Source organism: Sapajus apella, unplaced genomic scaffold (assembly GCF_009761245.1).
Source record: "Sapajus apella isolate SASKATOON/1434 unplaced genomic scaffold, GSC_monkey_1.0 scaffold10, whole genome shotgun sequence".
Lineage (NCBI taxonomy): Eukaryota > Metazoa > Chordata > Mammalia > Primates > Cebidae > Sapajus > Sapajus apella.
Window position 1 is genome coordinate 34,754,238 of NW_022436950.1, and position 27,744 is coordinate 34,781,981.

Sequence of the window (27,744 nt, forward strand, 5' to 3'; positions counted from 1 at the left end):
ACGAAGGGTTATCCTTAGAGCTCTACTTCCCAACAAAAAGAAACTTAAGATTTATAATTTCTATCTTTGCATAAAACAAATACAAAAAAATTTCTTAATTTCAGTTAAAATTACCTTCACACTAGATTTTAATCTATAACTTATTTCAAGTCCTACTGGAAGAGAAATGATCAGAAATCTTAAACGCCAACTGAAGAATATAATTTGATCTGATATTAAATTTTAGAAAGAGAAATACCTTTGATAATTAAAATGAGAGTCTAAAATTCAGTTCCTTTTGAGGGACAAGGCAAATCACCAAGGGGAGGGAAGTAGAGACTGAGACAAAAGAGAAGGGAGAAACAGTGATTGTGGGCAAAGTGAGAAGGTCATTGTCACTGGTAGAGGGGAAAAGACAGTGAGGGACCAGTGAAGAGAAGAATGGAGATGAGAGTAAAGATCCAATCAAGATGTTCTGAATTAACTGATATAAGAAGTTCAGCAAAACTGACAGTGAAACATGACAGAGATAAAGCCAATCCCAGTCCCACTATGTACCAGTGTGTAACTAGCTTCCTTCCCTTCCCTGAGCTTAATTATTCCATCTATAAAACACAGATGATATTGTGTATCTTGTGGGGCTATTTTGGGGCTGGATATGTCATGCTTGAAGGTCTTGACACATAATTGTTGCTTAATAAGTAGATTATTTTATTACGGTCATGCTTTATTTTTTACTTCAGAGTGTTATTGTCTTTGCAATGTTAATTATATGATGAACTCTCACCTTTTCAAATTTAATATACTTCAAGTAATTGTTTATGGAAGGTAGGCATCCTGCAAGGTACTAGAAATATAAAATATTGTACCTAACCTTAAGATCTCATAATCCCAGCATTAGAAGAGAAGTTCAAGTAGAGGTGTGTTCTAGGCACGAGTGGTTACTGGCTACAGTGGCTTCGGAAAGGCTTCTTTAAACCTTGGATGAGCCTTAAGAGAGTTTTTCAAACTTTTATGGACATACAAATTACCTACAAATCCTGTTACACTGTTAATTTTGAGTCTGTGGTCTAGGGTACATCCTGAGATTCTGGGTTTATAAGAAGCTCCATGTCAAGATTGCTGGTGAGCTGACTGCACATTGAGTAGCAAGTAAAGAAGCAGTTCTTAACCACAATAGCATGTTAGTATCACATGGGGAATAGGTTTTTTCTTTTTTCAGTGTCAGATTATGAGGCTGGAATTTATTCTTTGAAAGATAGATGAAAAGAAGATAAAACTATGAAGAATGCAATTTGCTACTGTTTTAACAATACCCAGGGATGTAAGTTTATTACACACATGTGCTAGTATGTAAAGATCATGTCCATGTGGAATAAGAGCCCCAGAACGGGGAATATGTTTTAAATTTTACTGTCAGCTACCACTTCCGAAATAGTTTGCTTTCATTGGTCTAGGGAGGAGCCCAGGGAGTCTTAGTTCTAACAGGCTCCCAGGTGATTCTTATGTGAGCCAGAATTCACTCCAGTGCCTTAAAGGATGAGCTGGGACTTGCCAGGACACTTTGGCAAGGGAGATCGCTTTGTAGAAAGGAAGAACAGCATGTGGAAAAAACACGGATGTGTGGATCCCAGTGGCATATTTAGGGAATTCACATGTCATTCAGTTTGACACTATGGTAGAGCAAAGGATGAGGGGTGGAGGTGAGAGATGATATTGGGTAGGCAAGTTACATATTTGCCTTTCAAAAAATACATACTTTTTCATCGTGGTAAAATATATACAACATGAAGTTTACAACTATAGCCATTTTTAAGTGTACAATTCAGTGGCAATAAGTACAATGTTATATAACTGTCACCACTATCTACTCCCAAAACCTTTTCATCACCCTAAACAGAAACTCTGTAATCATTAAGTGTTAACTCCACATTTCTCCTCCCCAGGCACTGGTAACCTGTATTCTACTTTCTGACTCGATTTATTTGCCTGTTCTTGATACTGCATATAGATGAAACAACACAAAATATGTCCTTTCTGTCTGGCTTATTTTACTTAGCATAATGTTTTAAAGTTTCATTCATACTGTAGCATGTATCAGCACTGCATTCCCTTTTATGGCTGAATAATATTCTCTGTTCTAGTTGTACCATATTTTGTTTATCCATTTGTCTATTGGTGGACACTTGGGCTATTTCCATCTTTTGGCTATCGTGAATAATGCTATGACCATTCAATCCTAGTTACAGATCAGAATAACATGTGGAATTAAAAAAAAAAATACTGCTGTCTGGGCCTTACTTTAGATCAACCAAACTCAACTCTCTGGGCACTAAGTTCAGACATGTTGTTGTGGCTTTAAACCTTCCCAAGTGATTCTATTGTACAGCTAGAAATGTGAATTGCTGATTTACGTAAGGCAAATTGAATCCAAGTGCCAGGTGCAATTCCTTTAAGGGTTAATTTCTTAAGATTCACTGTACAGAACAATCACTTGGAGAGCTCCTTGAGAAGGCCTAGACATAGTACTCGGATGAAGAGTTTTATTTACTAGGTCTTCGATAGGCCTTAGAAATCCTGATGCAGTGATATGGTTATGCCTTGTGGCCCCATCCAAATCTCATCCAAATTGTAATCCCCAGGTGTTTAGGAAAAGACCTGGTGAGAAGTGATTGGATTAAGGGGGCGGTTTCCTCCATGCTTTTCTTGTGATAGTGAGTTCTCACAAGATATGATGGTTTGATAAGACAGTTTTCCCTGCTTTTGTGAGCACTCTTTTTCCCGTTGCCATATGAAGAAAGTCCTTGCTTCCCCTTTCACCTTCTACCATGATCGTAAGTATCCTGAGGCCTCCCCAGCCATGATCTGTGAGTCAATTAAACAGTTTTTCTTTATAAACCACCCAGTCTCTGGCAGTTCTTTATAGCAGTGTGAAAATGAACTAATACATGTAGTTATCCTGGAACTCTAGTTTGAAGAACACTAACTTCGGACTATTTGGCTTGGCACAGAGAAACTGCACATCTTTGTTACATTCTGATAACCATACTGTCTTTGCATCTTTAATTGCAAGGAGCCATTTGTCATAAAAGAAGCTGAGTGAAAATCTAGGGATAGTTCAGAAAATCTATTCACTGTTGTGGAGAAATTTGGACCAGTTGAAACATCAAATATAACATACTTGATATAATAGGGATACATCAGTAGAGAAGAATCCTGGGCCTCTCTCTCTCACTTTGCTCATTTTTGAGCTCTGTCCTTTATTGTCTAAATTAATCCTCAAAGAACTTTATGTCTAGATTATATCTATTAATGACATTACAAAAGAGATGAGATAATTAAGCATCAATGTATTTTTCTCTAACTCTATATTGTATTTGTGTCAGAAATGTATACAGCATAGTGACTTTCATCAAGTTGTGCCTGGATCCACCTAGCTGATGTTTATTTCATAACATTTTAGATCATAATATTTTGACCCTGAAACATATTGAACTTTTTTAGAATTAAAACATTGTTAAAATATATTTTTTGTATCTAGTCACGCTTACAGGAGTGTGCATCAATTATTCCATACCTAGATTCCCATGTAACAGAGTGACAATGCATTTTTTCACATTCTCATGTTCACTACAATGAAAAAGCCTTCAAACTCATTCAAGCTTCTTCTGTGTTATTGCATGGCAGGGTTATTGGTATTTGATGTGTCAGACATGAGGAAACTTCTGTCTTTCCAAGCATAGACAGAAATGTACTTCACTTAAGTGTAAAATTATGAAGGATGTAATTTTGTACTCAAACTTCAATTATAATAATTCTTTCAATTAACATGCCCTGTTTCTTGTTTGCTTGGGCCCTTAAATATGACAGTCTTCTCTTTCCATAAGAGAACAGAAAGAATTTTACCTAAATACAGCTTGGAGAGAAAAGTGGAGTTGGCAGTTTTATTATTCTTTCTTATTTTTATTACTCTCTAAGTTTAACTACTGTATTTTGACAGCTTTCAAAAAAATATTCACAAGACTTTGCTGTATTCCAAGAATGACAAGTTCATGGAGAATTTTGACTGCTTTGTCAAAGCTGGGTCACATAAGCACATGGCCCTTTTTGAGGACTTCCTAAAGCAGACACAGAAAGGTAGTTACCTGACAACTTCATTGGGTGAGTATGAAGTGATACAGCCCTCTCCCTATGGTCTCAAAAGTCAGGGAACCATATATTATGGGGTCCCGCCTTAGGTTACGAATCTGTAGCAGCCCTTATATTCTCCTGGCTAGGCCCAGGAGAGCTTAAACATTGAGATATGTAGATAGGTTATCTGCCATATTTGGGAACTAAAACCAACAGAAAACATATCTCTGAAAGGATCTGGATCTCTTTGAGGGTCTTCTAGGCAAATGCTATCAAAATGAAGCTGGGCCCCAAAACAATTTCTTAAGAGGAAAGATGAATGAATTATGGATGCTTCCCCTAGAGGGGGAAAAAACTCAGTAGGGGACCTATTCACTGTCTCTAAGGGTTTGGAAGAATGGCAGGTGTTGTTGTCCAGATGATGAGCCAGTATGTGATTCTTTGGATCATGACAGGACCCTCAGCACCTCGAGCTGATTTTTATTGTTTGGAAGTGGGTCTGGTCTCTGGGTTTGAGGAGTAGGGTTGCCATGCAGTCCTTTGCCTGGGATTCAGCCAGCAGCTTGAATCCAGCTATGGCATCATTGTCCTGGCATTTGGTTTCAAACAATAGCGTTCTATAAAAAAGTATTAAATTTAAAGCTACAGGAAGGATCTTCACTGTTTTTTTCTCTTTTCTAGTGGGGAACTTCTTGTCAAAGCAATAAATGCTGGAAATTTATTAAATTTTAAACTAATAAGGCCACAGGAAAGGTATCAGCCCAGTGGGAGTTTCCAGCACAGTCTCACTCAAGGCCGGTCTCACTATTCTAGCAAGTCTCCAGCAGACTCAGTGACCTTTTCCTAGGACCCTCTGCAATCCATGGGGTGCTTCGTAGAAATTTGTACCTCCATCCTTGTCAAACTATTGCCATTCAGTGAATATAATGGATGATACAATAAAATAAATTATTTAAATAGTAGTAATAGAATAAATAACACTGTACATTTTTATGGATACAATATCTTTCCTCAAATAAGCAATTCCTTGGGCAGTAACTAATGCTAATGGGAAGGCACTTTGGCTGCATGTCATTCTCTGCATTAATTTGATTCTCAGATTCAAAGACATTATTGTATAGTCTAGGACTTTTACCGTTCTCCAAGTCTTAGTTTTCAGGGTACATACACCAAGAAATCAACTAACCTCCTTTTGTCTCTGTTAGCACTTTCTCATGCAAGCTTAATATGTTTCATTTCATGAGTAATTGACTCAAGAGTATGATTGTGACTTGCTATAGTCCTTCTTGTAACCTGGGCAGAAGCCTGCAAAGGGCTAATATCCTAATGGATTCACCGCTATTGAAAGTCAGGTTTTCAGTGTTACAGTTCCAAACAGCAGTCTTTTTTTTTTTTTTTTTAACACCTCAAAAGAATACTATGAATCAAACAAAATGATTTATAAACCAGAAAATTAATTTCCATGAAAGTTCAAACCAACTTCTTGGACTGAAGAGTCATTTTCGTAGACTGCACATCCTGTCTCATTAGGCAAATCTACATGGGAAGGCACTTGGTAATCGGAGGGTCACTTTGTGACTATGTCATCAAAGCAGAATGATATTTATGATTTAATGGCATCAAGCAAAAATAGCTAATGTTTATTGAATGCTTACTATGTATTAGGCACCTCTTACAGGCTCATGATTCACCTCTGTGGTCTTTATGTATTAGGCAATGTTCTAAACAATTTTATTTATTAACTTATTTTACTATCCATGAGGTTAGCATTGTTATCATCACCCCCATCTTATCGATAAGAAAACAAGCCCAAAGGGGTTAAGTAACTTGTCTAAAGTCACTGGTAAGTGGTGGAACTGGGATTTGAACATATACTTGACCTCCATTTTTACCCAATACACTCCCTCTGTTCGTTGGGGATGCATCTGATATACTTTCATGCACTGATCAATAGGCCACTCCTGCAAGGTGAGTAACAGGAACTCTGAAAATGTTGCCTCTCATACTCATTTTCTGGATTTCCAAGCTGGTGATCCCACAGTGTTAACACATGCTTTCTTAGAAAATGTTAACATCATTGATTAGTCATTGCCAAGATCTGATCTTGTTGCTTTCAACTTGAGCCATATCTCTTAAGGTGACTTTTCATGTATCAGATCTTACTTACCTTGTGCTGACTTTATTAGTCTGCCTCCTGGAATCTTGGGAATGCCCCTCTAACAGTACGTCCCACATTGTATTATCTACAATTACACTCAAAAGTGTACAGAAAACATGCACACAGTGAAACACATTGATCAAAAGTTAAAAGGGAAGAGACAGCATAGAAAAAATTGATGAACAAAATCATAACAGTCCTCATAGTCCTGAACTCCTTGCGAATATGATCTGTCGATGCAGTTTTTTTCTTATTTAACTTTTTCTGAGCTCCATGCTCAGCAGCACACACCCAGTAAGAAGCAGTTATTAAAATCTGAGAACTATCAAAGAGGTGGAGAAAGAAATGGGGGTACAAGCCGTACATAAGCCAAAGAGACAGCTTGCAATTATTCCTTCACTTCTCTGAGAAAAAAACAGCAAACATCAATGGAACAGGTACTTGCAATGACAGAATTCTGTCAATACCAGTTGGTGGAGTGTGTTCTATTTGCTCTTCGATGCACTTTTTGATAACCAGAGTCTGTAGCTGTGTCTACACAATGGCAAGCAAACAGCTCATTCTAAACAGCCAGGGGCTTCCAAACATCTCAATGTTTATTATAATGCATGAAGAAAAAGAATTTTCAATGTCTTTTTCATATTTTATCAGAAGGTTTTGACATTGCAAAGGTAATATCTGAATCTATATTGTGTGACTCAATGGCTTACATACATTAAATATTCCATCTGAAGCCGCCATAGCAAGCTGAACTTTGTTTATTCTTGGAATTATTTTGCAATTAGTGTGGTACTTAACTGCAGCTAGATGTTTTACGTACAGATGGGTGCAAATGTAATTGCGGTTTTTTGCCATTAAAAAGTAATGGCAATAGTTAGACATAAAAGATAAAACACAGTTATTTTAAACACAATTAAACCATCTAAATATTCCTATTGGAAGGAGAAATGACTATATTACAAATCAGAAGTAATATCATGCTTCAGAAAGAATTTATGATTAAATACATGTTAATACATAGAACAACTGAACAGTACAAAAAGGAAATAACTGGAGCACAGCAATGATACTCAGCCAGTATATTCTCACTGGTTGCTATTAAGTCCTGATTTGTTGGCTCTGTTCTGATTAGTAAGTGTCTGCTTCTGGTTGGTTGATTCCTGTCAATTGTTAAATATTTGGATTGATTTCTGATTTCTGAAGCAAACTGTGAACTATTTTGAATAACACCTCTACTTGAAGGTACACTGTAATACCATAGAGACAACAAACTCCAAATCCACAAAGTGTTGTTATAAAGCAACACTTTCCCTAGCAATAAAAAGGCACACTTGGATATATTTATATTCTAAAATAGGTATCAAAGAAGAGATACCACAATAAAAGTCACACAGTGGAAAAATAAGTTGTAAACTTACAATCAGGTGCTTATGTATAACGATAAACACACAGATTTACTATGTGCCAGCCACTGTTTTAAGCATTTTACATATCTTGATTTATTTACTCTTCACAGCAACTCCATAAGTTTTATTATTATCACCTTTATACAGATAAGAAAATTGAGGCATAGAGTGATTGAACAACTTGCATGAATTTGCTAACTAATAAGTGGCAGAGACTAAGTTCAAACCCAGGAGTTTGGCTCCAGAGCTATGCTTTCAACACCCATTCTCTTCTGTCTCTATTACCGAGATATATAGAATTCAGAGAAATGTACAAGTTAATAAGTGTTCAAAAGAGATGAATGGAGTGTTAATCATTAAGAAATAAATTCAGTAAATAAGTACATTAAAATCCCAATCTTTGTTGAAATTAGAGAATTAAGAATTCACAGTCATTCAATAAATTTCTCAAATCAGCAAAAATGAATAAATATGAAGAACCTGAATTTTATTGGGGGTACAGGAAGGCAAACTCATGTTCAGTGACTGTTGCCATAACAAATGGACTGACACTTTCTGGAGAACCATTTGGAAGTAGGTTATGAGAGCTTCTGAACAAGAATTTATTTCTCTTTCATGCAGAAATTCCAGTTTAGGAAAAAATGTCTCAAAGAGAATAACCCAAGGATGAGATAGATAAGTGCTATCTTACCAATATGTTTGTTTCATTGGTGTATAAAATGGTGGAAATTTTCTAATACCTTAGATGCACTACAAAAGGGAAAGAGCTAGACAAGCTGTGGCAAGTTAAGAACACAGAATGTCATTCTTATTAAAATAGTGAAATAAAAAATCTATGAGCTTTATTTATACGTAGAAATGTATAAGTGAAAAAATAAATCTGAAAATGAAATACACACACTGATGGCAAATATGGAAAAACACATATGCGTAATTTGTTTAATGCCTGGAAAAAAAAATGGATGGATGTAAGAATTGAGTCTTTATTAGTACATGTTTGCCTCTTTATTAATCTTGTGCTACTTAAATTCTCATTGGCTTGCTCTCTTGTGTGTGACAAAACCAGTAAATGAAATAAGGAAACACATTTCTAAAGTGAATCAGTTTTATCTAAACTAAATTACTCTCTATATCTCTGATACAATCCTATATGGAGCTGCCTGGGAACCCCATCTGATAGCAAACACCAGGATAGGGCACATGGGGAAGAAAAAAGGAGAAGTCAATGCATGTAAGGTCAAGAAAAATAGTCTGAGCATTCATCATACTTGGCTGAAACATACATGCAAGAACAACCCCACCCATAACTAGTCACAAACGGTCTGCCAAATGAAAGACTAAAATAGCAGCATATGCTGGGAATCTTGCTGTTTTTATGATATGCACAGAGACATTTTCTTTCATACATCTCTTTCTTTAACACTGCTGAGATCCAGCCTGCCATTTGCTGTGATTTCTTTCAGACTTTTTCTGGGCAAATTTTCGACTTTCTTCTCACCCTGCATAGTGATCTTCAGCATCCAGGCTGAATGTGTCTGTTTGATATTTCAAAAATATATGTGGTTCACCAGAGCCTCTGTTTCCATTTAGTTTCCTCCAAACTCTGCATCACCACCGCCATTTACCATTTACTGGATATTCTACATATAGTCACATTTGCTTCAGTTACTGTCATTATGAATATTAAAAATAGAGTTTTGAAAGAAAACACATATACCCCTCTGTGCTGTGCATTTCTCCAAAAAGCACAACACTGCATAATTTCTCAGATGCAAACTCCATTTTCATCTTGCCAGCAATTTGGCAGTTCTCAAAAGGTTACTGCTCTGAATTTGTTTTCTTTGTAGTCTTGCAGGCCATTTGTTCTGCCTTAATGCTGAAAATCTATGTAGGATCTTGACCTCCATATGCCATACACCAGTAGATTTACCCTTTTCTTTAAAAATTTCTTCCACATTAACATAAGAAGAAGAATATATTTCATGATTTGTTAAAATGGCATATGGGCTAAATGTTTAAGGTTAAAATCAAGGAGATCTCAAACCTTAGGTGGAACCTAATCACCTGCTGTGCCTCTAAGGGCTAATTTTTTGAGAGTTAAGAGTATCTTTCCGAATTTCTAAGACACGTTTAAAAAATTTGTATCCCTGAAAAGAAAGGTTCAGTCAATCTACCAGGCCAGTTAGTTACCTTGCCCTGAAGGTAATTTCACCTCAATTTTAATGACCACATAAAAAGGAATGATTATACAGCCATAAACCAAAATCAAAAAAGTGAAAGCTGGTCCTACATAAAAAATAATGGGGAGATAAGCACTTAAGTGAAAAGTAAACTTGCTCTATGTCTGACCATTTCCTATGTGTTTCCTATGCATCTGACCATTTTCTACACATGTATGTGCTGAGTTTTCTCATGTGTTTATCTTGGTGCCAGGTAGTATGGGGCCAACAGAATTATTAAGTTCCCCAACCTCAAGAGATTTCTTTCTAATTAGAAGAGACAGGACTAACGTTCTCAAAATAATTAGAAAAACCAGTAAATGCTAAACCACATGGCTCATAGGTATTTAGGGAACGGAGAGAGCTGCTGAGCTGGAGAAGTAGGGATGTTTCATAGAGGAAGCAGAGTGAGAGGTGGGCAGGGGAGAATAGGAAAGACAGAGATGAGCAAAGAGGAGATGAGAGGAAGATGGGCTGGAGTGCACAGCGATGGTGTTACAGGAAAGGGGTGGACAGGGTTCTTGGACCTTGTGCAAAGAAGAATTCAGGGCAAGTCCATAGAGTAAAGTGAAAGCAAATTTATTAAGAAAGTAGAAGAATAAAAGAATGGCTACTCCACAGACAGAGCAGCCTCAAGGGTTGCTGGTTGCCCATTTTTATGGTTATTTCTTGATTCTTTTCTAAACAGGGGGTGGATTATGTATGCCTCCCCTTTTTAGACCATATAGGGAAGCTTCCTGATGTTGCTATGGCATTTGTAAACTGTCATGGTGCTGGTGGGAGTGTAGCAGTGAGCATGACCAGAGGTCACTCTCATCGCCATCTTGGTTTTGGTGGGTTTTAGCCGGCCTCTTTACTGCAACCTGTTTTATCAGCAAGGTCTATATGACCTGTATCTTGTGCCGACCTCCTATCTCATCCTGTAACTTAGAATGCGTCAACTGTCTGAGACTGCAGCCCAGTAGGTGTCAGCTTCATTTCACCCAGCTCCTATTCAAGATGGAGTTGCTCTGGTTCACATACCTCTTGACAATGGAGTACCAGGTAGAGGGGCAGCAGGGGCACAAGCCCAAGGGAAGAAAGAAGAAGGTAAATATTGAGGTGGGCCTCGCTGGATAGGAGATCCAGGTAGGGAATGTGACTGCATAAGGATGGAGGGCTGGACTCAGTGTGGTAGGTACTGCGTTGGAGCTTTTGAGGGAAAAAGTTACTCTAGGAAGAATAGTCTGGTAGTGGCTGGGGGATGGTGAGTACAGAGATTAATGCTAGAAAGCTCAGAAAGGTATGAGTTCAAAGAATGCTATTTTTTTTTTGGCAAAAAAGAACAAAGGGGAAGTTTGAGAAATGCATCAAAGAGGGAAAGAGAAAACTTGATGAAATCTTCAGCTTATAGCAGTTATATCTTGGGAATAAGGTGAGGGAGTGGGTGGTATTGGGGATTTTACATTTGATCTTACATGCTGCATACACTTCAGGATAATTACACATATGTGTATGTGTACACATGTATGCATATGTTTATATGTGTATGTATATGTATATATATATAAACATATATGTGTACATATTACTTGTAAACAAAGGTCATACATTACCTTTTATAGTAAATTTAAAAAATGTAATCCTAAGATTTAGGGAGGACTTCAAAAATAATGACACCATTAACAAATGGGTTAACCGTAAGAAGCTGGCCTCCTTTCTCGTAGGTGTATCTGGCATCGGTGCCCATGTGCACACACACAAACACACACTCTCTCTCTCTCTCATCTAAGTCTGATGTGCATGTCCTTACGCATGTCCTTATTTCACCACCTTCTGCCTCTTGGATCCTTACGCTTTGCAGGCCTGGAGCTGTTTTGCCTCCTGCTCCCCTTTCCTGATGTCACTGCCACTCCATCTCTGATTTCTGTATGTCAGAAAGATCTGGCTTTTGCTGCTGCTACTTCTCAATTGTCAGGGTCTCCGTGAAGATATTCTGCTGAGTCTCTCTCAAGTTTCTTCAGTCTGAAGTCACCACCGTCCTTCACATCCTACCAGAGGCGTGTGGACTACTCTGCGATCAATCTTCCACACTTGTCCAATTCAGTGAACCTGACTTGCAGTCAAAAGTGATCCACTGCTGGTGGGTTGGCTCGATGCCAGGACTTTGTTGACTGCAGCCTGATGTGGATTAATGTTCAAGCAGCTCACATTCACTAACAAACAATCAGGCTTTCCAACTGATTACATAATTTATAGAGGCGATAGCCCTGCCCCTGTAATATACAACAGTGGCATCATACATACGCAGTAAAAGGCTACAAACAAATCAAGCCCCAGAACCTTTAGAGGCCGCCTACGTGCCAGCTGGTCAGGGGAGCTTGTGATACAAACAGTAAACAGTGAAGAGGCCAGGATTTCTTTATATGAACTCCAACATGCACACATCACCTTGCATTAAGAAAGCTTTAGGGATAATATATCACATTTTATGAGAATGGACATGGGGGTGGAGAAAAAAGTGGTTGGAAATGGTGATTTGGCCAATGATAATTATGGAAGTGCAACTGTTTTCTTAAAATGAAGTTAAAAATCATAATGCATGACCACAATAAATGCACATCAGACGACAAGGTGCAGCCTCTTGTGTATCACTTCTACAGATTTTGCTTTTGAAACTATTAGCCGTATGATCCCTCTTAGAGATTTTTTTTTCCTGAAAGTTTTGAGCTTTTTGAGAGGAATAATGTGCCTACCATATAACAGAACTTTATTTAATGCTTTCTTTCATCAATGCATCCAAAAATAATTAAAATTTAAAAATCCCAAAAGCTTTAAAAATGAAAACATAGTTTCTATATGAATTTGTGGGACAAGTAAAATTTTAATTTTCCAAAAATGAAGCCTTTAAAATACAGCAAAATCCACCAATTTTGAATAACTAATGAATGAATGGGGTTTTTTTTTTCTCTTAATCTTAACAATTTTGGCACCTTTAGAAAGACAAATTTTTTTTAATGTGAGATGAAAATCTATAATATTTCTGAGATTTTAAAAATAAAATCAGAATATTTGACCAAATCCTTCTAGTACTTTTATAGTTTAGGAAATAATTTTGTCTCAAATAATTGAGATGCAAGGAAATTCTAGGCACTGTCCCAAAGCTCGATGCTAAAGAAGGCATAAATAAGTCCTGCCCTCTTAGACCTTATGTCCTACAGGAGGAGACAGAAATCAGAAGTAAACAAAGCAGTTGATAATGATAGAATATGATCCTTGATATGAAGGCAGTAAAGGGAGCGTTGTTGAGAAAACTCAGAAATAGGAGTGGTCAGCAAGGGCCTCTCAGAAGTGGTGATATTGGGACTGTGATTTAAAGCATGCAAATGAGCCAGCAATGTCCAGATGAAAGGAAGTACATTCCAGGTGGAGGGAACAGCCAACTGCCTGGTGCTGAAGGTAGTGGAGTAAGGGCAAGAAGGGAGGCCCTGACCAGCTTTTGTGGGATCTTTTGGACTACCATAAGAAATGTTCATTTTATTCTAAGTGCCAAAGAAAGTCATAGGGAGGTTTTGAGTAGGAGGGTGATCTGATCTGATCTACGTGATCCCATTTTCATTTTTAAGAGATCACTCTGGCTCCTTGAGGGAATTGGATTAGAGGGGACAAAAGCTGGAACAGAGAGGCCCCAGGAGGTTACCGGGGTAGACTGAGGGAGAGGATGGTAATGGAGTGGGAGACAGGGAGAAGGAGAGAAGTAGATGTGCTTGAGCACGTTTGCAGATAAAATTAACAGGACTTGGACATGGACTGACAAGCAGAAGAGAGGAATCAAGGCTGTCTCCTAGGTTTTCAGCTTCAGCAATGGGTAGTGGTGCTACGTACAGGGGCGGGAAGTCTGACAGAGGAACAGGCTTGTCGGGGAGGAGAAGGAGGATAGGAGCTCTGTTTTGAATCTAGCCTGAGTTTCTTATTTAACATCCAAGTGAAGATGTTAAACAGCCAGTTGGATGTGGAGTTCAGAGTAGTCTACGTTTGAAATATAAATGTGGAGACCACCATTTTATTTTATGCAGATAAAATGCCAAAGGTCAAAAAGGACAGTGGGTACATAGATAAGAAATCTAAAACAATCCAAAAAAGAAAAGGTTGGTAGAGAAAGCTCCAGAAAAGGCATAACTTGGAAGTTAGAAAACCATGCCTGCACAGTGTTCTGGACACAAGAGGGAAGAGTGATCATCTATACGAAATACTGCTGAGAATGCAAGTAAGATGAAATGAGAGAAACAGTCATTGAGTTTGGTAACCTGGAAAAGAACAATTTCAGTGAAGATTGAAGAATGAATGAGCAATGAGCTATAGATGCAGTATGTGTAGCAACTTATTGGAGGATTTTGGGTCCAAGGAGAAACAGGGAAATAAGAAGTAGCAGGAAGGGGAATGATGAGGTCACAGAGGCTGCATTTGTTTTTTGCAAAGACTGCACATATTTGATACAGAATTGGCTAAATAAATTATGGTACATCTCCACAATGCAACTACACAGCTGTAGAATAGAAGGAAGAAGCCAGGTATGAACTAAGATGAAATCAGCTCCAACATGTCCTGTTAACTGAAAAAGACAAGTGCAGAACAATATGTGCAGGTGAAAGCTTTGCTTTTAAAGGGGTAAAAGGAATATTCATATTTGTATGTAAGTACACAGATGCATGAAGTATTTCAAGAAGGATGAACCAGAAGGTGGAAATGCTGGCTGTCTAGAGGGAAGAGAACGAGGTAATTTGAATACTTTGGGAAAGGGGGACTCGACTTAGTAAATCTTTTTGTGCCTTTCAAATTTGAAGGACACAAATGCCTTCCCTTTCCAATACATAAATATATAATAGATAGCCTCTGCTGAAAGCACACTTCAGTGATTGAGAAGAGAAAGAGACATAGTTTCATGGTGTGGGAAACGGAGATGACAATGAAGGAGTAAAGTCTGGTAGAAGGGGGAGGAGATACATACCAGGGCCCTGGTGGAAGTGGCCTGCCAGGCTTCCTCCCACCAGAAAGAAGCAAGGACACTTTCCTGCACAACTGAAGAGCATGTAGGTTTGGATATTTGATAGTGGGAGGATGAGTGTGTTCTGTTTACTTGGTATTCATTCTCCGAATGAAAGAAGGGGCATTAGCTAAGAGTTCAGGGGAATAGAAGAGTTGGGAAAAGTTTAATGGTCTCAAAAGACAGGCTAACCTCCCTTGGGAAACAAAATATATGATATCTGGGTGGAAGTGGGGTGGTCACAAATTCAAAAAGAAAGTAGTTAGGCTAGTTACTTAGTATTTTTCCAGGCACACTGAGCCAGCTAGGTATATATCCAAGGAAGTGACATGACTGGGATTGTGAACCCAAAATATATGCGTTCTCAATCAATTTAGCAAGTTTATTTTGCCAAGGTTAAGGATGCACCTGTGACACTGCCTCAGGAGGTCCTGACATGTGCCCAAGATGGGGGGTACACCTTGCTTTATGCCTTTTAGGGAGACATAAGACATTAATTAATATGTGCAAGATGTACATTGGTTCAGGCAAGAAATGTGGAACACCTTGAAGCAGGGTGGCTTCAGGTCGTACGTAGATAAGAGACAGACTTTTACTGAATACACAATTTACATGTGAGGGGGCAGGCAGAGGAACAACCATTTTGCTTTAGTCTGGCTCAGTGAATCTACATTTTTACATTAACAGTAAGGCAGAAGAAGTAATCAGATATACATTTGTCTTAGGTGAGCAGAGGGAGGACTTTCTGTCCTGCACCTGTGAAGAATATAAGCTACTGAAGTTTTAGGGTAAACATCTTGTAGGTACATTTTGTGGGAGGTGTGTAACTTTTTTTAAAAAAATAATCTTTGTAGCTATCTTATTTAGGAAAAAAAATGGGAGGCGGGTTTGTCTGACACAGTTCCCAGCTTGACTTTTCCCTTGGACTTGGTGATTTTGGGATCTTGAGATTTATTTTCCTTTCACAGGGTGTTAGAATTCCAGCATGACTGAGACAAAGCAGAGAAGTTGAGGATGTTTGCAAGAGACTAACTCAAAGGGACCTTGCAATTTAGCTGGATAAATTGGAGAGTGAAAACCAGGATAGGTGGATATGGATATAGATAGTTAAAAATGGGTGGTTTCCACAGATTGGGGGGTTTCCAGTACATGGATGAATTATTGCAATGGCGTGGGGCAGGGGAGGGAGTTCAAAAGGAAGTGAGCTGGAAGGACAGGAAATGATATCTAAGAATGAGACGTGAAGCAATGAGAGGCAACACAGATCAGAGCACACCAGGGGAACAGGTAGCTGAGAAGGATGGAGGAGCACGCTGGGGAGATCAGGAGGCACCACCAGGAATAGACTGAGCTGTGGAATGAGTCCTTGGTATGAAGCAACAGGCTGTGCAGAGCTGGAGAGCAAGGCAGTGATTTGAGTGCCAGGGGACTTAACCAAGCTGAGGATGGGGCAGTGGGGACTGCCCAACAGCTGATGAAGGGGAGTGAAGTCATGAGTTTCCTCTGAACTGGAGTATTTAAAGGAAGAAAGGGAAAGGGTTGGAAGACACAGGAAGTAAAAAACACCTAAGGAGTGGCATGTGAGAAAAAATAGAAAGCACAACAGCCTCCACTTGCAGGGACTGTAGCAGAAACACTGCCCTCAGGAGAAAGTAAGACAACGAGGATTCAGGAGCAGTGAGAAGAGCTGCAGGATGCAGAGGCATTTCCCGAGCAGGCAGGCATTCCGCAGTGCACAGTGATATGTAACTGATATACATCTCTTACCTTCTCTAACCTCGTCTCTTTCTCATCCAGCCAAATGTCTACACCTTTGTGCCTGGAGCTAAGACTCTTATCTTTTGACCTCGATCCCCTGGCTCATTACAAATTCAGAGATGGGCCAAGTGGGGGCCAGCCATGGCTTCATCTTAGTTTATAAGGTTTGGAGGACATTACCTGCAACTCTGAGTGTTCCCAGTGGTAACAGAGTATAGCCCCAGGAAAAGAGATTTCATGCCAACCACGTAAGGCAAGGATTATACCAACTGACTGTAGCCAGAAGTTGAACATATATTTTTCATATGCAAGCAGGTAGAGCAAGCCTGCCCTGCATACCTAGGCCTCTGCCTGTGCACAGAGATAATGAATACACACAGGCAGAGTAGACTACAAGTGGCATGGGGCTGGAATTGGAAATGATAAAAGGAAAGAAGTGATGTCAAAAAATTGTTCCCCAATTTTAAAAGCAGAAAGAGGAAACAGGGAAGAACCTGATCACCCATTTCTGAAGTAGTGGGATCCATAGGTTTTAAGGCTTCAAGCTGGTCATAAAGGTGTTTGCCCTTAGAAAGAAAGAGTCATGGGAGGTTACTACAGGATTCCTTGGGTCTTTTGCACACATATCCTAGCAGCCTGAAGGCACCGAAGAAAGTCATCTGAGGAGCCCCAAGCATCAGGATTTTTACCACTGGGGAATTTTATTTTAGCGAGCTTGGGGGCTGAGTTACCTAAGCAGCCCTTAGAGCTAATCCTCTCTGCCTGAGGCACTGCAAGAATGAGAGGGCCTTTTAAAAACTTTCCACTCAGCCTGGGCAACTTAGCAAGTCTTTAAAAAACATTTTTTTAAATTAGCTGGGCATTGTGGTTTGCACTGTTGTCCCAGGTACTCGGGAGGCTGAGGCAGGAGGATCATTTGAACACAGGAATTTGAGGCTGCAGTGAGTTATGACCATGCCACAGCACTCCAGTCTGAGTAACAGAGCAAGACCATGAATCTGAGAAGAAAGAAAAAAGAACTTACTACTTGTTCCTCCTTTCTGAACCCCCAAACTCTGCAACCCTAATAAAATCCCAAGAGACCTTCATACTAAGCCATCATTTGCTTTATCACTGACTTCATTAACTTGCATGTATTTCTATCTGAGTAAATCAAGGGACTTTGCTCACTCTCCCAGAGTTTCTGGTAATAGCTTCTAGTTATATAGCCTCTCGCATACAAGGTTCTGAGTTCAGCCTCTTTCTTGCGTTTCAAGGTCAAAGACTCACCTGTGACTCTGACCAACTCTAGACAACTTTAAGCCCAGGCAGAACCGTATCAGAGGGTCTTGTTCATACCTGTTGCTCAACAAGGGCTGTTTTTCTTTCTCCACTACCATGGACTCATTAGCCTCGGGGCATTCCTATGAGCATTTCCCTACCTCCCTATGCTTTCTAACCCTCTTAATCTTGCAAATAGATACACCTATGTGGTTGAAGTTTTCTTCTCTTCCACCCTTAGCAATTAAGCAGCTAAAGCTGGAGGGATCAGGAATTGGACTATCATGACAAAACATAAGAGCAAAATCAAGGGTGAGGTGCTGACTCACAAGTACAAGTTAGAACTGAAAATATTTAAGCAATTATTGAGGGAAGCTTTGGTTGGGGTAAGCCTGTAGGGTAGATTTGTCACAAAACAGTGTAGTACTGGCTCTTGAGGGTTTGGAGAGAAGTGTTCTATCAGTCAGAACATGTCAGAAATGGGGAGAAGAGAACGTGCCGGACTGGACTTCTGCCACAAGCCCAAATAGGCCTTGGGATACTCCTATAAGAGGATGCCTTGTGTAATTTTGGTTTCTGTGGGCACCCTTCTGGTCCCACAGTGATGGAATTTTGATGCAACTGACTACACAAAGGATCAAATGGCAGAATGCCAGCTCACTGCTAGGGATTGGCCATGTCAATTTTCCCATCCATGGAGCAGGAGAAAGTGTGGCTTTTCCACAAAAGAGTGACATGATTAGCCTAGGAAATAGATCATCTTCCAGGTCAAACAAAGCCTTTTTCCTTAGTTCTAGCATTTCCTTCAGACAGAAAGATTTTTAAAAAATAAAACAAGGTACAGTTTAATGGGAGGAAATTGAGCCTTGCATTATTGCAAGGTACTCAGCCAGCTACTGCAATGCTTGTCCAGAGAAGAACATGGAGGCACTAGGCTGGTGGGCAGCTTTCAGAGCTGACATACCTAACCAACCACAGCCACTAGACTATCCCTGGCCTAGTATAAGCCTGTTCAAAGTAGGTGCTGCTTGAAAAACATCTCCCCTAGTCTCTTCCAGTGCATGTAAAAATCCTAATTACTCACTATTCACTTTTGTTTCTATATGTTCATTCTCTCTGATTTGGCAAAACTGAAATGTCATCGAGGTGACTATGATTTTCATTGGGAGGATGTGTGGGTAGAAGGCATGTGTGTTGATTTCAGTTTGGAATATGCAGTAAACACAGCTTCCAACACAAGGACTCTAAATTAGGTTATTGAATAAAAAAATCATGTGATTCCCATTACAATCAACCAGAGCCCTACTTGTGCATCTATAACCAGGTAATAGTAGAATAGATTCCAGAATTAGCTCATTAGACAGCTACCCCTTGGAAGCCTTAATTTTCTGTTCAATCTTCCCCTAGAACATTGAGATTGTATAGCTGACAAAATCATGGGTCTCAGAAAAGACAAATGTGAAACTTTACTCAATCTATAAGAAAGTTGACTTTATTTTTAAAAGTCAGAAGAATCCAAGAAAACTCTAGTGTAATTTTTTTGTACTTGACAGCCATGGAGCATTTTTTTTTCCAGGAGTTAGAAGCATGAAGTGAGGGAGTGAGGGAAATAACTGGATATTAATGATTACCAGAACCAAACCATATTTCCCTCAAGACTGAAAAAATCAAGTACCACTTAATAATACATGACACAACTTCTACCCATGGCAAAGCAATATTTTAAAACTAAAATTATATTGTAATTAGCCTTTCAAAAATGTGAACACTTCAATATAGGAGTCCATTAATAATCTAACTGCTGCTGCAAAGCGTGTTCCTCCCACACACGTAACTTAATTAAACTTAGAGCTTCTCCTTCCAACTGTCAGACTGTCATGAAAAGCAGGTGGCTCCCAACTTCCAGATAATGGAAGGATGGATCTTGTGATGACTTTGCACGCCCAGATGAAATTATCTAAATGTCTTCCTTGTTCTTTCTTCTGGCAATTTCTATTGCAAACACAGATTTGCTTCTACTTTATAGGCTTTAAAGTTCAAGAGCTACCTAGGACAATTCTAATGAAAATTAAATGTAGGTTTATATAATCGTCTCAGTCATTCCTTATATGAAGATCTCAAAAAAAGAAAAAAAAAAAAAAAAAAAGAAACCCTCTGTTACTTTCTTATAGAGCTAGAAGGTCAGGAAAGTGCTAAGAATAATTACATCCTAGATGATATGATTTCAAGGACGCTGACAGGATAGCAACTAAAGGCAACACCCTCTGAGAATCTCCTCTCGCTTCTCTAAGGGCTACAGACTAGGTGTCATAAACTCCAAACCCTGCAGAGGGAGGCAAGTGGTTGGAATGGGTGAAGATGGCTGGGCGTAGGGGTGGCAGGGATGTGGTTAACTGGAGAGTGTGTGTTCTGTCTAAACGGGCAGCCTGCACTCGACTGCAGCAGACCTTCTCTTTTGCCTTCAGGACGGTTGAGTTACTGACTGAGTAGAAGAAGGAAATTCCAATTTTTGGGTTACATCTTTTAATATTGCAAAAAATTGACAACTAATTTAATATTTTAAACTTTGAGTGGGCCAAACCAAATAATATATGGGCCCAGGACCACCATCAGAGACTGATGTGGATTAAGACTTCGATGTGTTTTGCCTTCTAAGAAGGGAGGTGGTTTATGAGTCATCTGTGCCTTGGAGTATATCCATAATCTGAGAAGAAACCTTAAAGAGAGAAGGAGATATTCTACCAGTAAGTGGGGAAGGAGTGCATGTGAGGGTGTTAAACTCAGAGGTTAAGTGGAGAGGGGTCTTTTACAATTAAAAGATAAAAATCATCAGGAAATTGAACACAAAAGTTGCACAGAAAAGTGAGCTAAGGTCCGCCTCCATGTTCTCACTGAGTAGGTTTGGCACTGTAGTTGACAGTGTTAACTTTGAAGACAGGTGTCTGCACTCCCCTGGGCATTTCTGCCTCCATCAGCTTGCCTTAGTGTCCTCAGGCAAGGACCCGAAATGCCAGGGGCTTTCCCTGAGTCTGGACAGAGTGCCAGAGTCCATCTCCTCTACCCGCAAAGGAAAGAACAGCCTTCAGACAAGAATGGGTGAGGGTTGGAGGATCAGTACTCCTGGTTTTCCACGTTCAGGGGATCACTCTACATTATCTCCCAGAGTTCTTCAGCATGAGACACGATTAAGCCCCCAGGGTCCACAGGTAACCTGCTCCATAAATCGCCCATTACTGTCTCCTTTCCCTTCCCTATCATCTTTCCCCACTCCCCTCCTGGTACTTCATGGCATCACCACCCAAAACACTTAAACTCTAATCTATGTCTTAGGTTTTCTTTCATGGGGAACCCAAATAAGACAAACAAAAACCCATGAGAACATATCCTGGAGGTCCTGCTCACTAAGCTCACCTCAGACCCTGAATGCCATTTTTATATGACTTAAGTGCACAGTATTGTGTTCTCTTATCTATAAAACTGGGATAATTTTGTAAGAGCTGCCACTCCAAGCTCAAACTATTGTTGTGAGGATCAAATACTTAAATGTGCTTCATAGATTGTAAAGCTTTATACAAATGCTGTTTTTAAAATAACTCTTCTTATTATTAAGATCCAATAATGCATCTCCAGGAGCAAAGATGGAAGAGATAGTGGGGGGATAATGAGCAAGGTGAGGTGCTTTTCTGAACTGCTTAGTAAGTCTCAGAACAAGAATATCTGGCTGGATGTGGCGGCTTTTATGAGATGCCTTCAAATTTATGACACCACAAGGTGGATCAGTCCATCGAGGTGGTGCTATGGAGGCATGTACTATTTACAACACATTTAATGTGTTTGGAAACTGAGTTATTATTCCCAGGACTGACGGGAAGATAAGAGTGGCTGACAGAAGGCATAAAACCACAGCTTCGAAGAGAATTTCATCTGCGTAAACTATAGTGACTAATTCAAACAACGAAGTATTTAGTCTGTGACTATTTATAGTAGAAAATAATGGCTCTTTTATACCTGATTTAATGGCCATTTAAAAAGAAAAAGTGTAATCATAGGACAGTCAATGGAATAAGTGATATTTACAGATTGAATGATTAGCTATAGAAAGAGGGAGACATTTTTTCCTAACACTTTCGACAGTTGAATTAGACTTGAGCTGCAGTTGGAAATAAATAACTTATTTTTGTTGACTAGATATGTATGTATCTGTGTGTGTGTGTGTGTGTGTGTGTGTGTGTGCGAGATGCTGGATGCTTTAAACACTGCAGGCTGCAGGCATGTGCTTTTTGCCTATCATAGCAGCTGAACTGTTTTTTAGAATTTTCTGTAGTAGATAGTGGTTTCAGGTAATTCTCTTTTTTTTTCCCATACTGCTAGGCTTGCTTTTATTTTTCATGACCACAAGCATCCTTTTCAAGAGGAAAACCTTCAACAATTTCATCAACACTTAGATTTTTCACTGGCTGCACAACTTGCCCTTTGCTTTGATGGTTTTCAGCAAAGCATTTCATGTAAAAGGGAGTCTTGCTGAAGTATTTAAATGTGAACGCCTCTTCAAGAGTTAGCTGTGTCAGAGTTTCTTAACCTCAGCACTACTGAAATACAGGGCTGTGTAATTATTTGTTGTGGGGGTTTTCCTCTGTATTACAAGATTTTTAGCAGCATAATTGACCCTTACCCACAAGATGCCAGTAGCATCCCTCAAATTGTGGCAACCAAAAACCACTCCAGACATTGCCAAACTGCCGTGTGTGTGTGTGTGTGTGTGTGTGTGCATGCGCACGCATGTATGTGTTTGTGTAAAATCACTGTGTGAATCATCAGTGGACACAAGGTGTGTCTGGGGTTTCTCTCACTTTGGGTTCATTGGGGTGTATAGACAGGGGACTTGCTGTGACTGCTAACTGTGCCAGGCCTTTGTGTGGTTTCTGAATGATACTAATTCCTCATCTGCCGTTAGCACTTACCCTCACAGGGTTGTATGAGAATTAGAATAGAAAGATAATATTTATTGAGCATTTACTATGTTCTAGGCCCTGTTCTAGATGTTTTAAATAACTCATTTAATCTATGTAACAGCCTCACATGATCCTCTATGGGGTGGTATTATAATTATACCCATTTTACAGCTGATGGAATTGAGGTACAAAGCATTTAAATAACTTGCCCAAGGTCATACAACTGGTAAGTGGCAGAGTTGGAATAGGAACTTAGGCACTGTGGTTTTCAAGTCCCTGTCTCTACCTACTTGCCGCACTGTCCCTCTAAGTTAAGCGTACGTTAACAGTTTAGAAATGTCAGAGCGGAAAATCCGTTATTCATAACCTTCCTCTGCATACCCAGACCATGCTCTCTAGGGCTGAAACATCCTACACATCCAACAAGGAGCCTCTTTGCCATGGTATTCCGATTTGCCTAGTTCACTTTCCATCTCTACAGCTTTACATTCTATACATCCTTTGAGGCCAGGCTCAAATGCCCATCTTCCAGGAGCCCTTCCTCTTAATTCCTCTTAATTTCCAGTGGTCTAGTGATTCTTAGACTGCCTTCCTATTTACACTAATTCTGTGAAACTCATCTGCCTTTCTGTCAGTAACACGTATGTGACATATCCCCCCCTCCCCCCATCTAGCAGCAAACTCCTGGTGTTCAGCAGGTACCTCACAGGGATAGTCCCTTACAGTGGCCAACACGGAGTCTGGAAATTCTATGTACTGAAAGGGATTTCTAAATTGGTGAATGAGTTGAGGAGATTTTTGGATTGAATAATGACAATTTCTACCTATAACTGTTTATCCCTATTTTTTAGATGAAACAATTGGGTTGGAGGAAGTCACCCAAAAAGAGACCTTTGTATCCTCCCATCCCCAGAAACAGCAAGAAATGCAGATGTCATAAGCATATAGTGCAGAAATTAGCTGAGCACAGCCATTTGCCTAAAAGTGAATTCTGCTGGATGAGCAATAGGGGACAAGAGGGTCCTAAAAGTCCTAATCTACCATATGCAACACTCTCCTCCCAAAAGCTGTTTTCTCATTGCCCCTGCCTCCACATTTTTTTAGGTCATTGCTGTTGAGCATCACCTTGAACTGATAGATGATTTGCCACTGATGTTGAAAAATGTCTCATTGATCAGGTTTCACTAACTGTCCACGCAAGAGATCACGAAAGGAGAGACCAGTTGACATGGGCCTGATTACTTTGCTTACAAAAGCTTTTTGTAGCTGTCATTATCTGGGCTTTGTGCCTATACTCTACAGTGTCAATTTCTTAGAGAGATTGAGCAGGGCTTCCAAAGGCATTCTTCTTTGTCAAATGTTTCACTTATTATTGAGTTTGTACCCAGGGAAAAATTTATCTCTTGTGGCAGCATCGCTGCCATGCTTGCTTCAGATGCAGGTTCAGTCCCAGTGATGCTAAAGGAGGTCTTGTTAGAGCAGAAGGAATGGATGTTGAGTGAATGAGAGTAATTAGCTTGAAGATGTGTGATCAGAGTGTCGGCATAGTAAATTGCCACAAGAATTGAGAATCAGAGGCCTTCCACAGTGAGGCATGATCCTAGTTAGCTCACTGGAGATCACTGAGTATTCCTTAGACACACCTTTGGTTGACCTTTATTTCAGACTCTGTTGTTAAAGGATGCAGTTCTACAACGATTTTCTATGAATGAGAAGCAACAGCTGTATTTTATTCACTGGTGATATAAAGGGGGTTTTATCACAATCTTGCTGCATCTTAATCCAAAATATATTAATATCATCAAAATACACACAATATGATTGGGGAGACTGTGGTTAAAATGGCATCATCTCATGGACTGTTTCTTCCCTTTTCTATCTACTTTTGCAATAATCATGGGACCAGTGCATCCCTGAAAGAAGCAAAGTCTCTAACTATTGCATTATCAATTGCAAACTAAGTGCTACATGGGACGATGTTTTATGACGCAAGGGGGAGAAAGAGTATAATTTCTACTTCTGATGCAAGAGGCAGAAATACTCCAACTTTGACAAATGATCCATGTTTGAAGATGCAATTAGAAAAACCTCTCTCTTACTTATAAGACGAACAAGCACGATACAGATGAGACTGGAAGAAATATCTAACTCTTAAGCAACCTGATATAAGGAATTTGGCTTGATTTCCCCCACAAGGCAATATTGGGGGGAAAACAGCTCAGAACCTTGAATTTTTAAGGTTTATTTCTTCCAAGAAACCAACTTTCTTTCTATCTCTGACTTTTCACATCATATGAATTCAGAACGTAGCCCCTGTTTAAAAATAATATTTCTTCAGAATAGAAAAATAAACTTGCCTGTACATGGAACATTTCCAAAGAGAGAACATGAATAAACAGGTTTTTAATTTTAGGTGGAAAATAGACCTTTTGGCCCACATTTAATTGCAGATAAGAAACTCCCGGATACAGGAATTAACCAGCTACTTTCCAATGGTCGTTTACTTTAAATACACAAATTAAGATCAAGCTATTTCTTTACAGAGGAAATAATTAACCATATACAACACACAGCTATAGTTAAAGAACTCAGCTGTCCAGAAAGCAAGTAGCAAAGGAAGCTTTAGTCATCATCTTATACCCTAGAATCATGCTCTCCACCAAACAAGTAGCATTAAGCTGTTTCCATGTAAAAATTGAAAACCTGAAGAGCCGTACCTTATGAATTGAGTGGGAAAGTGCTTGTGTGACGGCTTCCAACCTCCGTGAGAGTTTAAGCCTTGTGCACTGTATCTTTACCCATATGACTTTCTATTCCAAAGAGCAAGAGTCCAACTTCTTCAGTTTTATACTCTGCTGGGTTTTTAAAATTGGAAGCACACTGTTCAATTAAGAACCAATTAATGTGACATTCCAGCATGAAAGAAGTGTTAGGCAAGAGGAACCCGCTGCAAACTAATCAGTTTCAAGTTTCATTGACTCATGATCTGCTGTTTCTTAAAGGCATGAGTATTTTGCATTTATATCACCTCTAGCTCTTGGAACTTGACTGACTATATAAACTATGCAGGGTCAAGTTGAGTCAGGATTACATGGCGACCTTCCCAGAGTAGCCCAATTTCTGCAAAAATGTGCATACCATGGGTGTGTTCTTTCTCTCACATTGGTACTAAGTCATTGTTTTGCAGCTGATATTCCTATTTACCATGTGACTCAAAGATAAATAGCAACCAAAATCTCAAAGAACATGCGTGGTAGCCTAATTCTCTCAGGCACAGTTTGTGCCCATGAACTTCATTTTCCTCATCTCTGAAATGGAAGCAACAGGATCTGTTAAATGGAGCTAAGTTGCTGTGTCACTCACTGCCTGAAAAGAATAAGCCCTGGTTTTCTGAATAAATGCCAGCCTCAGCAATTAGTCCATCAACTTAAATTTTTCTTGCAGTTTCAATTAGATTGAGAACCCTTCCCTGGTTTCCACTCAGGCTGTTTTGCAACACTTTTGCAAGGCTAACAGCTGTCTTATTCCACCCCAGAGAGAGCTCTATTTCAGCTACTCGTGCATTCCTAGCTCATAAAGCACTCTAGGAGCCAGTGGGTGAAAGGCACTGTTTAGCATCAGAAGATGATATTTGTTAGTGGTAAGTAAGCTGTGGCAAAAAGGCAGGCAGTGGTTACATTCTTGTTAACAAGTCACTCAACAGTCTTGTTGAAGTCACTGTACCAATATTTGGTTGAATATTGCATAACTCAAGAGTGGTATATTTTATAGAGTATATTTTTTAATGCCAAAAGAGAGAGAGAAACACAACAGCAAAACCCCAAACATAGACATTCACAGTCTCAGCATCATCTCCCGTTTCAAAATGAATGTACAAGGAGATGGTCTATGCAGTTGTTTAGCAGGATTTTTTCTAAACATTATTTAAGGCAGGTTTCAAAATAATATTCTAAGAAAAATAACTTCCCCAAAATTCCATTCAGACCCAGAGAGTTATATCCTATTTCGTTTTCCTCCATCCTCTCCTTTTCCATCTTCATTTTCTGTTCCAGTCATTCTTACCTCCTTCCACCATGCTCCTTTTCACTCTGAGAGACATCAGCAAAGCTCCTCAGACTCCCCCTTCTACATCTCTGTTGCTCATTGTTCACTTGCGTCCTTGCCCTTCCTTTCCTTTCTCTCTCCTGCTATGAACTAGGGAGCCTGACCTTGGTGCCTCATGCATCCAGCCTTCCTTGACAGCTAGCTTCAGTCAGTGAGAGGCAGGAGGAGAGGTATTTATTCCCTATTCTTTCCCTCCTTTGGCCATGGATTACTACTGAGCCTGCTGCTAGCTCCTCATTCAGGGCTACAGCTTTTACTGGGCTCTGGTAACAATATTTCCTTTCCTTGCCCTTCTGCCTAGAGGCAATAATAAATTTCTACTATTTCTAGTCTCTGACTACAACCACCTCGCTGATTCCTGACTCTGGTTCACACCTTTGTGATCAGCAATCAGTTCCTTCAGTAAAACCACTTGAGTTGGATTCTGAATTCTGCCAAGACTCTGGTTCTCCTCTCCTGCCTTCCATCTTCTTTCTTCTTCCATCCATTTATTTCTCTCTCCCTCTTTCTTTTTCATTCTTTCTCTCTCTTTCTTTCTTTCCTCTCTCTCTCCTTCCTTCCTTCCTTTCCGCAAAATATATTGAATGCATGTGGAGCTTACTACCTGATTTGAATTGATTCACTGCCTGAATTCTCTCAAAGTCTGACATATAAGTCCTTATTTCTGTTTTTATTGTTCATATAATGCACATGGAATAATCACTAAAAAATTTTACTTTATTTAGTGGTTATGCTGATATAAAGGTAGTAACAA

The 27,744-nt window shown here is 39.4% G+C and overlaps 1 long non-coding RNA gene across 1 annotated transcript; it reads left to right on the forward strand.

Moving 5' to 3' along the window:
- Window positions 1–259: 259 nt before the first annotated feature.
- On the forward strand, window positions 260–10,502 carry LOC116551907. The gene is made up of 3 exons (XR_004269107.1): window positions 260–270; window positions 10,302–10,307; window positions 10,410–10,502. It is a non-coding gene; the product is annotated as an uncharacterized LOC116551907 (long non-coding RNA).
- Window positions 10,503–27,744: the final 17,242 nt, after the last annotated feature.